Below are 12,290 nucleotides of genomic sequence, written 5' to 3'. Positions count from 1 at the left end.
GCTTATCTTTGATGAAATATTTTGTCAATGTCGTGCTTGTAGAGTTGGCTCTGATGATGTAGGTCACAGCCAGCACCTCTGTTTTGCTATTCCACAGATTAATACAGTGTGCTGTGCACAGAATGTGCAGGGGCTGTGTATATCACCCTAATAGACAGTGTTTGCAAAAATTATAATTCACAAAGGCAGTCACAGCAATGAATTAAGTGCTCTTGGCATTTGGGAAAGAAAGCCCATTTGAAATCCAGCTGCTTGCCAGCTGTGGATATTCATAGCAATTATTACATTGGTTGCTTTTTTCACTCCATCTTTTCATTTTAAAAGTGTAATGAATGATTTTATTGCCGTCTTAAAAGTCTATTTATAATCCATTCATCTTGTGATGAACATGTGTATCCGATTCTCGACCTCTCTTTAATACTCTACAAAGTAGTGTTGCTTAGTTTAAAGTTTTCCTGGCACAAATGCGAGACAATCACATTTCTTAACAGCCTGAGTGACCTTAACTTTCACTCTTGTACTACTAGAGTGTGAGTTTTAATCAGTATTTAATATATAACTAAGATTTTTTTTTCCCCTCTACATTTTAGTCGTCCCTACCTTTCATTTCTCTTGGCTAGCAATATCTGGGGAATGACTGAGAATGCTTGGAGGCTCTACAATATGGGCAGAATCTTGTTAATTCATTCTTCAAAGTATGCATTGCAGTTTCTGACGCCCATGTGCACAAAGTAAGGCATCTGATGGCCATACGGTCTTGACACTGTTGTTTTAAACCTGCTTGCTCTGGCAGCTGCAATTGCAGGGACCACTTGAGTGCAGCACCACATTTTTCAGCTTGTATTCTCATCTATCCTGCTGTGGCTCTTTTGCTAACAGTGAATTACCCCAGAGCTCATGATGGAAACAGTCACAGTCATTGCCATGCTGCTGGCAAGCTGGAGCCTAGTTGAAGGAGCAGCAGAGGCTAAATGTCTTAGGTGGAGAAGGAGGGGGATTTAGATTCTTGGCACATGGTTGTGGCACTGGGCATTAAAATTTCAGGGTTTTTTTGTCTTATGCTCATGTATTGGCTGTGATCACCCTTCTTAGGTGCTGTGTCCCATCTTCACACTCAAAAATTAGGGGATTTGGGGATGTGACCTTGTTATTTTAAGATGATCAGGTTCTTGATGGACTCTATCTGTATTTTTAATCCCATGCTCTTTTATGATAGTTCTTCTGTCCTCTAATTTTCATAAAAATTATTATTCTGTCAAGACCCTCTGGATAAAAAAAGTGAAGATACATTCCAAAAAAACCAGGTCAGAGATGCCTCTGTCCTGAGGCCTGGCAACCTCGATACAAAGTCCATGGTCTACTACTGGGTACGGTATTTCCTGAGCTGCTGGGCAGCACTATGTGGGCAGGGTGAGGAACATAGTGGAGCTGGATTTTTCTCTGTAAATCCTTCTTTGGAGGTGCATTCCTGATGTTGCTGCTTATATCAGCCTCCCATTCTGGGTGTCTGAAAGGAGAGCTAGAGCAATCCCCCTTCAGGCACAGATGAGCTGCAATACTTGGGAGGTGGCCCTTGCTCCAATAAAAAAACGTGGAGGCTGCGGGATCTGGCTGGTGGAAGATGATGACTGAGAACACTGGCTCTGATTTTTAAAAGCTCCTTTTTCATAATTCCCTACCTAAGTAATAAGAGAATTGCGTGCATACACAAGCAGTAATTGAAAGGGACAAGCGAAAAATGAATCTAAATGATTTATGACAGGGAGGGTTTGAGGTACTAGAAAGGGATCCTAATCAGGAAGCCAGAAACATATCTGTGCCTTGTGTGAGGGCACACTTTTCTGAGGACAGTGGGTAAGATTGAATTTGAACCTGACAATTTGAACCTTTCCATGCACTAGAAGATCTAGAAAAATATGGCATATATCCATTTTTGCTTTCTTGGCTCCCCAGTTTCCTTATATATAGATGTGGACCTGCACAGTCTTTTTACATATGGTCTGGTATTTTGGGGAAAGTTTTTTTCCTATCTTTGGTCTGCCTCATTTCTTTTTGATAACTGAATGTGAAGAACCAAGGTCATCTTCTGAGCCACCAAAACTCCAAAAAAATTGCTCTTACTTGCTGCTTAACAATTTCAGTGTCTAGAAATTACCACCAGGGAAAAGTACCAACCCAGGAATATCAAGTCTTAAGCAGTTAGGAAGGTATGTGCCTGTGCCCCTAGTTTTGATGACTTCATTTCCCTGAGGAACATAAGGGCAAGCAGTGTGTCAGCACTGACCCTCAAATCACCTCCCTTTCCTGTGATCCTCCTGGAAGGACAAGGACTTGTGCTGTCTAAGCAGAGTCAAATGGACAAGACATGCAGGTGATAAGATCCCAACTCTTTGCATAACCACCTCCCACTGCATCAATCCTATCTTTAGCTTCTCTCTTCCCCTGCTTGCTGGATGTCACTTTTACTGTTGTGATATATTTGGTAGAGAAAGTTACAAGCTTTCCAAAATGTTATCGTTAACTGTACTTAATAGATTTATTTTATCTGTTGCTAGCTAGGAAGAGGAGAAATGGCATGCTAAAGGTAGTTCTAGGGATAAGAAGCTGAGAAAGAGAATTAATTGCATATGACTTAGCAAAGAACTAATGGATTGAAAATAGAGTTGCAAATGCTTGTGTGTGTGAATACTACTAATACAAATAACAGTTGCTTGAGTTCCTATGTGGTTGGAGTAATTTGTTTCATGGAGAGTTACTTGCAGAGTTCCTTATCACTCCTTCTGAAGTTCTTTTTCTCAGTCCTTCTGCGTCCTTGATGAGATTGGACCCTATCTTGCACAGGCTTATACATCTTCATCGTGGTGATAAATGTGGGAGTTGCTTGCTTTCAGCTGGCTAAAATGCAGAAACAAAGATTGCTTTAATATATCATTTAATGATTTTTCACTCTCCTTATACTGTCTTTCAAAACCACATAGGTTACCCCTTCTCCAAAATTGGTTCCCAGTATGAGTGGTGTTGTCTTGAACTGAGATTGACTAACCTCATTTAAAATCCTGTTAGAAAAACTTGAAGCGATTTTTTTACTTATTAGTTATTCTGTATTTTCTAAAGGGTTTCAAATGTCCAAGTTTTTCAAAGCTGTTACCTGTTTTTATGGATTTCCAATACAGGGGCACTTACAGGGCTTGATTTTTTGCAGACAATTCTGTGTCTTGGGGGCTAGTTAATGTGACTAAAAATTCCATCTCCTCCAGACAGACAGTTAAATACTTTCATGCAGATGTAATCTCTCTGTGATATTTTTGTGCAAAGTTGCTGTCCAGTACTTAGAAATCTGATCATAAGATCTAGAAATAATATTGTTTGGAATGACTTTTGCACCTTGGAAAGTTTTGGTAGTAATTGTTGTAAAATGACCATACAAGTTAGGAGTATGGTTTTATTTTCTGATATGTAAAACACACCATGAAATTAATAATCAGACACAGTAGGGCAGTTCTTTTCATTACTTAAATGGGCTTAACTGGAGCTCCAGAAAATTTAGATGGTATACTAGCAGCACTATATAAATTGGGTATGCATTCCTATGAATAATACAGCCATTATCCAATTCGCTGCCTTCTTAATTTCATTCTCCTCCTTAAAAGAAGTTAACTTTTTTGTCACCTACTTAATACAAATGATATTTTACTCTTAGGAAAGAAATAAGAATAATAATAATAATAGAAGGAAAGAAATAATAATAATAATAATAGAAGAATAAATGGTGCCAGACTATAAGACGACTATTAGAAAGTCACTAGGAGCAACAGTGAAAGTCTTTTTGACTTTTGTGGTTAAATGTGCCTTGAATTTGACAGTGATTTCAGCATGACAAGAAACTGTAATGTGCTATGACCCTCTACATTTAGCAGACAATGGAAAGATTCAGAGTCAGCAATAAAAACTTTTTGTTGATCTTTCTGCCCATGCTCACCTCTACTCTGTGATTGAACTAGACACCTGAACACACCCCCTCCTGTGCATCCATTGGATAAATCCTTTCTGAAGCAGTGACACAGCTCCCATACCTACATCTACCAAACTATTCCTCTCTGTCCGTCGATGGTCAATAGGTGGTGGGCTGATCTCTGTTAGTAACTTTGAGAGAAAGGAGATATACCCTTGAGGTCAGCTAAAATTTTCGCAGCTGGATGCAAGTGAGGTTGTTTCATAAATGTTGGTCAATCAGCAACAGCAGATGGGAAGCCCAGGCTGCCAGTTTAGCTGATGGGGTGACTTTCACATGGAGACACCACTGAACTAAACACACTTCTAGCAGCTGTTTGCTTAGACAGTGTTTTTAATAGACTATCCCGTATCCTTGAGCAGAGTGGTACTAATTTTCCATGAAAAAAGACCCTATTTTTCAGATTTAGGAGGCCCATGAAGATGTTCCATTTTCTCTTGTCCTTCATCAAAAGAATTGAAACAATTCTCATGAAGTAGGAAATTTTCCCTTAAAAGCTTTAATTTCTTCAAAAATGCTTTTTGAAAAAGAGGTGTCTGGAACAACCGGGCAATTTAACTTTTAATTTGTGCTTAATATTTTATCCAGCTTCTCAAGAAGCAGGGGAAGATTTTTAGGACCCAAATGAGAATTAGGTTTGCAAAGCCTCTCAGCTTTCACTGTAACTGGAATGTTTCTGTCTTTGAACCTTTTAAGTATCCTCTCATAACAAAGACGCTGAGTAAGCATGTTCTTTCAGCTTGATTGAGGGCCAGATTTTAGGGTCAGAGTTATTTTTTAATGGCTGTTTTAGCATTTTTGGTACTTTCCACTCTCATAGTTATTCAGAAGTGTGCATGAAATGGAAATGGCTTTGAATATTTATCTTGCTTCCCTTTCTATTACTTGCCATGCTTTTTATAGGCTTAATTTTTCCTTCAGTATTTATGATACATTCTGCCTAACTTCAATTCTGAGTAGCAGTTGTAACTGAGACTTAATGAAGTTTTTTGATGGTGAATATAGATGCATTCAAATAAAACATTTTATTGTAACATATTCCAAAACTAGCCAGTGGTATTAATTGCAGTGTTAGAGATTCAAACAGCAAGGTGAATTTTTAGTTTGTGTAGCCTTACAATAAGAGCTAACTAAATCACTGATAGAATAGAAACTAATAAAGCATCTGAAGTCTCATCTCATGGCTTATTTGGCAACAATTTTAAGTTTTCTTTCCTATATTCAACTGAATTGTTTATAGATATTCTTTCTGTATAAACTTGAAAGTGTTCACAACTATTTTTAATGAATATTTCTAAGCATTTCCTTGATCCACGAGTTTTTCTAAGCAGTTGATTGCAAGTAATTGGCAATCAAAATGCAAGCTGTGCTGATTCATTTTTATTAGGCACATCACTTACAGCAAGGTATTGTTTCTCTCCCCAGATGGAGGTTCCAGTTCTGGAAAATATTAAAACAGAGAACTCAAAGGGACTTCATAAAATGCTTACAGGTATGTTCCTCAGCGCTTTACTGAGTCCAGAGTATAATGAGAGTAGTTCTTTAAAGCAAGTTTCTGCTATGCATAGTTTGTGTTTATGAGTTTTAAAGACACTTTCTGTCTGTGTTCTCTGATGTTAAATTAAAACTTGCTGCTTCCATAATATCCTTGCCAGGAAATTCACTTGCCAAAAGTATCCATAGAGAGGGAGTAGAAAATGAATGTGAATGCAACCACAGCAAATGCTGGTGAGTGAATAGTCAGGGGAGTAGGAGGTGCAATTCCAGTCTAATTACAGTCTAAACAATGTATGTCATCCATGAAACTAAAGGATTTAAAACAGAGGCCTTTTTATATACATTATCCAACCACCCAAATATGAATTGGTTCTGATATCTCTTGGGGTTTTTTCCCCATATCTGTAGTCATGCAAGACAAACAGGAGTTTATAGTTTCAAGTTCTTGTCCTTCCCATTAGAACAAGAAATTTTAAAAAGCAGTAGGACTGAATCAATTGTGTGCACACATATTGACAGATATGACCATCGTCCTTCCATGCTGCCTGGTTTTGTCATGTAATTTAAGGAATGTAATCCACAGCACTGACAATAACATTTATCATGTAACAGTTTGAAAGACAGTTTGTCATACAGAGGGGCTCAGACCTCATTAAAATCTCATTCCCAGCCAGCATCTGGTGATGGAGGACTTGATACAGGTAAGGAAAGTTCATTGTAGGGTCAGAGCTTGAGGATGGGGATGAAATTTCTTCTGACATCTGCCAGGGGATAGATCTTCTGTGTAGGGTGTTGTGACAAGACAAGGGCATGAGGTAGACCTTTTCTTCCGGACAGCAGAGCCCTGCAGGATCTGCTGCTTTTAGATTTCCAGCCAGTGGATTGGCAGTTCAGGCTACCATTTCCAACTGAGCATGACAGTGACCTCCCTCACTCCCTTAAAGCAACCTCATTTAGAATCCTTCTAAAATTACTCTGATTTCAAGAACTGCTCATGCACATGTGGATTCAGTAAGCTTTAGTATAATTGATAAGTGTATTTAACTATATTAGTAATTTAGTCTTCCTTTGGACTGTGTTCTCAGTTATCACCTGACAGTGAATTTTTGCTACAGAATGTCTGGTTATTTTGTGTATAGTGTGTGAAACATACAAATTTGTATAACAACTGGAGATGTATTTGCAGGAGTGTGAAGTTTCACTTGCAGAGTTTGAAATTGTAATCAACAAACTGTTCTTTAATTTAGACAAAGCAAGCATATCAAGGACAAATATTAACCATTATATCTTTCAGTGAATGCTTTAATGTAATAACAAAAGATTTGGAAGTGAATCACCAAAGCTATAAAATTCGTATATGCATGTCCCATGCTGATCATAACACAAGTTGTTTACCAAGGAAGAGGGAAGTCTTGCTTACCTGGCAGAAAGCAGTGGAAAAACAGTTTGTCATTTACCATGTCTGTCTGTGTGGGCTTTACAAAAACAAACATATCAAATATATCAAAATACCAGATTTGCTTTCCAGTCAGTGTTACCTGGTAGAGGTACGAGGGTGGATTTTGATTCATCACATAAGAAACTCCAGACATACCTTCTTCCAAGCTTTGTGGCTTGGAACACTAAGAGGCGTCACTGGCAAAAAATACCTAAATACAGATGGTTGTGAATCAGTGCAAGGACTTTGCAACTCTGCAAGTACATGAAGGAGGAAAAGCCGGTGAGATTGCCAGTGGTTTGTTGCTAGGATTGGGAGGCAGTGGTCTGGGCCCTCAGTTCTGCTATTGATCTGCTGCACACAGACACATAATTTTTTATTTTGCAAATCAGCCACAGCATCTCAGGGTCACAATGAGGCAGTAAGCTCAGTTGGTCCTGTGGGTGCCTTCTGAAATGGAAATTGAGGAAAGCAACCTTTGCTGCAATGTGGGATAGGTCAAAGTTAATCTGTGCTTTCACCCTCTGTTTTCTGCTTCTTCCTCCTGTGAAATACAACCCAAATTTTGAATAGGAGTAAAAAGATCCTTGACTCTTTCTGGCTGTTCTGGGTTTGTTAACAAAGTGGTTCTGAATAACAGTTTTCTCTTCCTGAGCCCTGAGGATAGGCAAGTTTTCTTTTTTATTTTTCCCACAGCGTGTATTCCTGTTTCCTGACAGTGGTCACAGCTGGCTGTGCATCATGGTAGAGTAACCAGATCTTTATTCCCAAGTCACTAAGTTCTGTTTGGCTCAGGGGTGGCACATGGGTGCTTCCAGCCTACTGCAAGCCTACCTCCCCATCTTGCTGCCCCGCCCATTCCATCTACATCTATTTAGACCACTCAGTGAGCCTGTGGGTTCAAAACAATCTATGTCATTTGTATTAAGAAAATAAACTTTTAAAGAGCTTTTTTTGGGTGGGGAGAGGAGGGGGGTGTGGAGGAGAGTTGGAGAGAGGACGTATATAAAGTTACCTGGGAAGATTAAGTTAAAACCTTTGTGGGATTTCATATGTACTGGGGAAGACTTGCCCTGGAAATAGTAGGGATTTAAAGAGCACAGTGTCTTTTGGATGTCCATCCCTTTAAGCATGGTTTTAACGGTTATTGGACACAAGTCAAGCAGTCTGTAGTCTTTTTTTGCTAATGGTTGGTGTTTCAGGGATTGTTAATCCTTCCTGTGATTTTCACGCATAGAAGTTTGTGACAGAAGGGCACAGATCCCCCAAAATGCTGTCTTTTGGGATCTCAGTAGGTGTCATTGCACAGCAGCTCAGAGCTCTGTATAGGCTAATTTCTCCTGGGAGCATTACAAACTGAATTTGTTGGCCTATGATGATTGTTTCTGAGCTGCTCCTTTTCTTATCACAGTACAAAGCTGACCCAGGAGTTCGTGGCATGATGACATGTACTAAACCTTCCAACAACATAATACGCTCAGCAACTCTAGAAAGTGGTTGCTCAGCAGCAGCAAATGAAACTGGTGAGCCAGTGACTCAGCTCCACACACACAAATTGTCATTGCATTAATCACCATTATCTCTGAAAACCTGTCAACTTTCCCAGAAAATGGTTCTTGCAGAGGGCTTGGAGGGCCATCAAATTCAGCCTGTTTCAGACAGCTTTTCTGACTCACCTCTCTTGGTTCAACAGCAGAAGGGCTTTCAGGGCATTTGCAAGCTATGAAAGGGCAAGGTTTATTATTCTGAGGCAGAAACAGGGTTATGAGTGACTCAGCCAACCAGTAGAGGAGGAGGAGGGAGACCACGTTTTCCATAGTGTGGGCCACAAATACAGAAGCTATGAAGTGGTGAGAAATCAGTGTGAGACCTTTTGCCCCTTCACACCATACCCTGCTGTCTCAAGCTTCTTCCTTAGTAACAAAGTAGCTGGCCCATAGCTAAAGGTCAGCAGAGGTCGCCCCTCCAAACCACTTAGCCCTTTCACTCTTTGCCAGTCAGACTGGTATTTAGGTGAAGTTGAGTTTAGCTTGTGAAACATGCACAAATAACCTCAATTAGTGCATTAACCTGGCTGACCAGGTGGTAAAAGGCTCCATGCAATGCTGAATGCCCTCAGAAGAGACTGATTTGACTACGACTCATTAGCTGGGAAGAGAAATGACAAAACCAAGAGGAAGTCTTTCTCTATACCAGGTTTTAATTATGCTGCATGCATCTTGGTGCCTCAGGATGCTATGGAGTTGGCATTAGAGAAATTTGTGTTAATATCTGACCAGTAAACAGTGCAGTCCCCGTGTAACCTCCTAATGAGAAGATTTTTTAACTCTACATGGCCATTATTAGGAGAAAACTCTCTTAAACACAGTAAGTCCCCACATCTACATTCCTAATCATCCATACTGGCTGTTGTCAGAGGTGGGATCCTGAGGGGAATGTTTAGTCTAAATCCATGTTTTTAAGCAGTTTTTGATCCATCTGTGAATTAAGACATGGGTTCTACACCTCTGTGCTTTGCAGCTTAAGCCTGTCAGTACAGAACTCTCTAATGGAGCTAACTTCTCAGCCAGTAGACTGGCTGTGGGCTGATTGGTGAGGGGTTAGTCAACTGATTTAAAGTAAATCACCCTAGAACTCTCTTCTCTGATCTCCAAAGTACATAGCCTCTTGCCATTGTAGCAGCATCTTCATGTGAAAATGAAAACACAGAATTTCATCTGAAGCTTTAGTTCTCCCAGAGTACTTTAAAGCAGACACAATTTTATATTCACAACACAAAAACCTGATCCATTCTGTATTTCACTTGAGCATGTCATTTATTTTCAATCTCCCTCTGAGTAGAGAAAGGTACTATGATAATAAATGAAAACATAAATTCCCTTGAATTGCTGTTCTTTTGCTTTTTATATTGCTGCTGAGATTTTTGCTAGCCTTGGTTTCTCTTCCTGACTGCCTTTGAGTCTATTAAGTGACATTTCTTAACGGTTCCAGTTGATGTTTAGAAGAGGAGAAAATCCTCTCTCAAATCCAATGGGTTGATGAGACTCTGAATCAGAATTTTTTCAAAACCAGGTTTACTTCAGATCCAATATGATATATCTGGCCAGAGCCAGTAAAAGAAGAGAGGCTTCTCTGCACAGCTAGTTAGTTGGCGTTCTTGCCCACAGCTGCCAGACATAAAGATCTGCTTACCATAATTTGGAACAGGGTCTTGAATTTTTTTTAAACTTTATTGCAGTCTGTCTTGCTGGGTTTCTTCTTCATGGACACAATGGCTACTTAGACACTGATGGGGACAAAGTGACTGATTCAATAGTTTGTGGATATTTGGCAGGACTGCTTTCAGCTGCATTTGTAGTGCTGTGTGTTTTTCTTCTTTGCCTTTTGTATCCCAGGAAGTTGCTTTGGCTATTCTGGAAAAACATATTTAGCTTGCATGTTGCTTCAGAATTTTTCTGTGAAAGTTCTTCATATCCTCTTGTTTGTGCAACAGAACCAAATGTCAGAGCCTGAGTGTTTGTGATGAAATACAGTTTTTGTTTTCCAGACAGACCTGCCTGTGACATATAAATGCTGGCATCATGAAGCAACTCCTGTGACACAGTTTGTCAGGAAAGTAAATCTGGGCCCTGGGCTTTCACCACTTTGGGCTCCTGGTGACAGGTGTCCAAGTGGTTGCTGCCTCACTGGTCTACTTGTGTCCATAAAACCTCACACCACTAACTCACAGCAAAGAGGCTTGACACCCAGTGAGTACTGTAACAAGACTATCACAGAGCAAAGGCTTCTCAGACATGATCAGATGCTGTTACATCTCTTCTCGTGTTTCCCTGCTATTCCAGTGAGCAGGGCTTTGTTCTGGACAATGCAAATGGTGTGTTGCTGTCACAGCTTTTAGGGCTACTATGAGCAGCAAGAGCCAGCCTTATATTCAGTTCTTTCAGTGGGCAATGTGCAGTTGACAATTTCCTTTTAAATGTCCTTTAATGCAGTAACACAGCCCTGTTTACTTGTAGGTACTGAATAGTGTATCTGTAGCTTGACTACTGACAGAGAAGTGCCTCTAATACCTGCCAGCAATTCTGTGTTGCTGTAATCCACAGTATGGCAAGCACATGAGGTAAACAGGCTTGTGCCAGTGCTCATGAGACAAGAGGGAAATAATGATTTTAGCAAGTGGGTGAGTTGTTTTTTTGTTTGGTTGGTGGTTTTTTTGGGGTTTTTTTGGAAGCTGTGTTAAGTAATCAAGTAGTCAAGTGATTTTTGAGATAAATAACTGTCCTCTTGCTGTTTGAGCTGCACAGAGTGAATCAAAGGGCCATGTGACGTCCTTATGCTGCAAAGCTGAGCCGATGACATTGAGAGGAGTGTGAATCCTTTCCAAGTCATAGGAGATCTGTTAGAAGTCTTTAGACCAAAAGGCCATGTTCTGAATTAAAGGATCGGTCTGCATGCTCTTCATTTCTTAGCTGAAATTTCTGAAATATTTCTACTGGTGAAGGACACTTTTCATACAAGAGGGTAGCCCCCTGGGGGACAGCTCACAGTTGTAAATTCTGCTTATAAATTTTAATTAATCTTTATTTCAATAGATACTGATTTCTACTAGGTCAAAATATACTTAGTGAACAGTGAGAGGCGTCTATACAGTCTGCTGCTTTATGCAGAACTTTTGATTAAGCACGTAATTTCAATTACTGTCAATCTGGCTTTATCAAAAAGCTCTTTTAAGTGTTTATCTTTTTTTCAGCTTACAGATGCCACCAAAAGTAGCATTGGCATTTTCATACCTCATTATTAGCTACAGAAATGCACAACTATTTAAAAAAACAGGAAAAAAGCAATATGTACACCAAGGGCCAGATTTAAGACAGGAAAGTATCTACATGTCCTATAGCCATGTAAATCCTTCTCAGTGTCTGAGCCAAAGTCTCAAGTCTTTTAAAAAGCCCTTGGCTCCTTAAGGCCAGATTTTCAGCAGTATTTGCAAGGGAGTGTTGAGGGACTGTTAACTTTGGTCATTTCAGTATTAGAAGCTTCAAGATAAAGATATCTAGCTAGTGTGATTTTCAGAGGATTTTCATAATATGAGGTACTTAGGCATTTTTCAAAATTCTGCTGCTGTCTGTATCTGCATCTTTAAGCCCTTAAATACTTCCATAAATCCGGACCTAACATCTTTGGGCTGCATCTGAATGTTAGACTTCAACATTAAAATTTTCCTGGTGAAACTAAGTAAGTGTCCTACTTCTCAGAAGTCAGCAGGAGTGAGTCAGAACTTCTGAAGGTCGGACTGACTATGATTACAACTGTGCTTAACTCCCTGAGGTTTGTTACGGAGTT

The 12,290-nt window shown here is 39.7% G+C and overlaps 1 long non-coding RNA gene across 1 annotated transcript in view; it reads left to right on the top strand.

The window, feature by feature from the left end:
- The window catches only part of LOC116444339, a 399,973-nt gene that overhangs the window by 101,531 nt on the left and 286,152 nt on the right, over positions 1 to 12,290 (top strand). The window contains exon 2 of the long non-coding RNA XR_004240279.1: positions 5,438 to 5,504. This is a non-coding gene — a long non-coding RNA (uncharacterized LOC116444339). The remainder of the gene's footprint in view (positions 1 to 5,437; positions 5,505 to 12,290) is intronic.

The sequence above is a fragment of the Corvus moneduloides genome, chromosome 5 (assembly GCF_009650955.1).
Source record: "Corvus moneduloides isolate bCorMon1 chromosome 5, bCorMon1.pri, whole genome shotgun sequence".
NCBI lineage: Eukaryota > Metazoa > Chordata > Aves > Passeriformes > Corvidae > Corvus > Corvus moneduloides.
The sequence above is the reverse complement of the archived record's forward strand: the minus strand, read 5'-3'. Positions and strand labels throughout refer to the sequence as shown.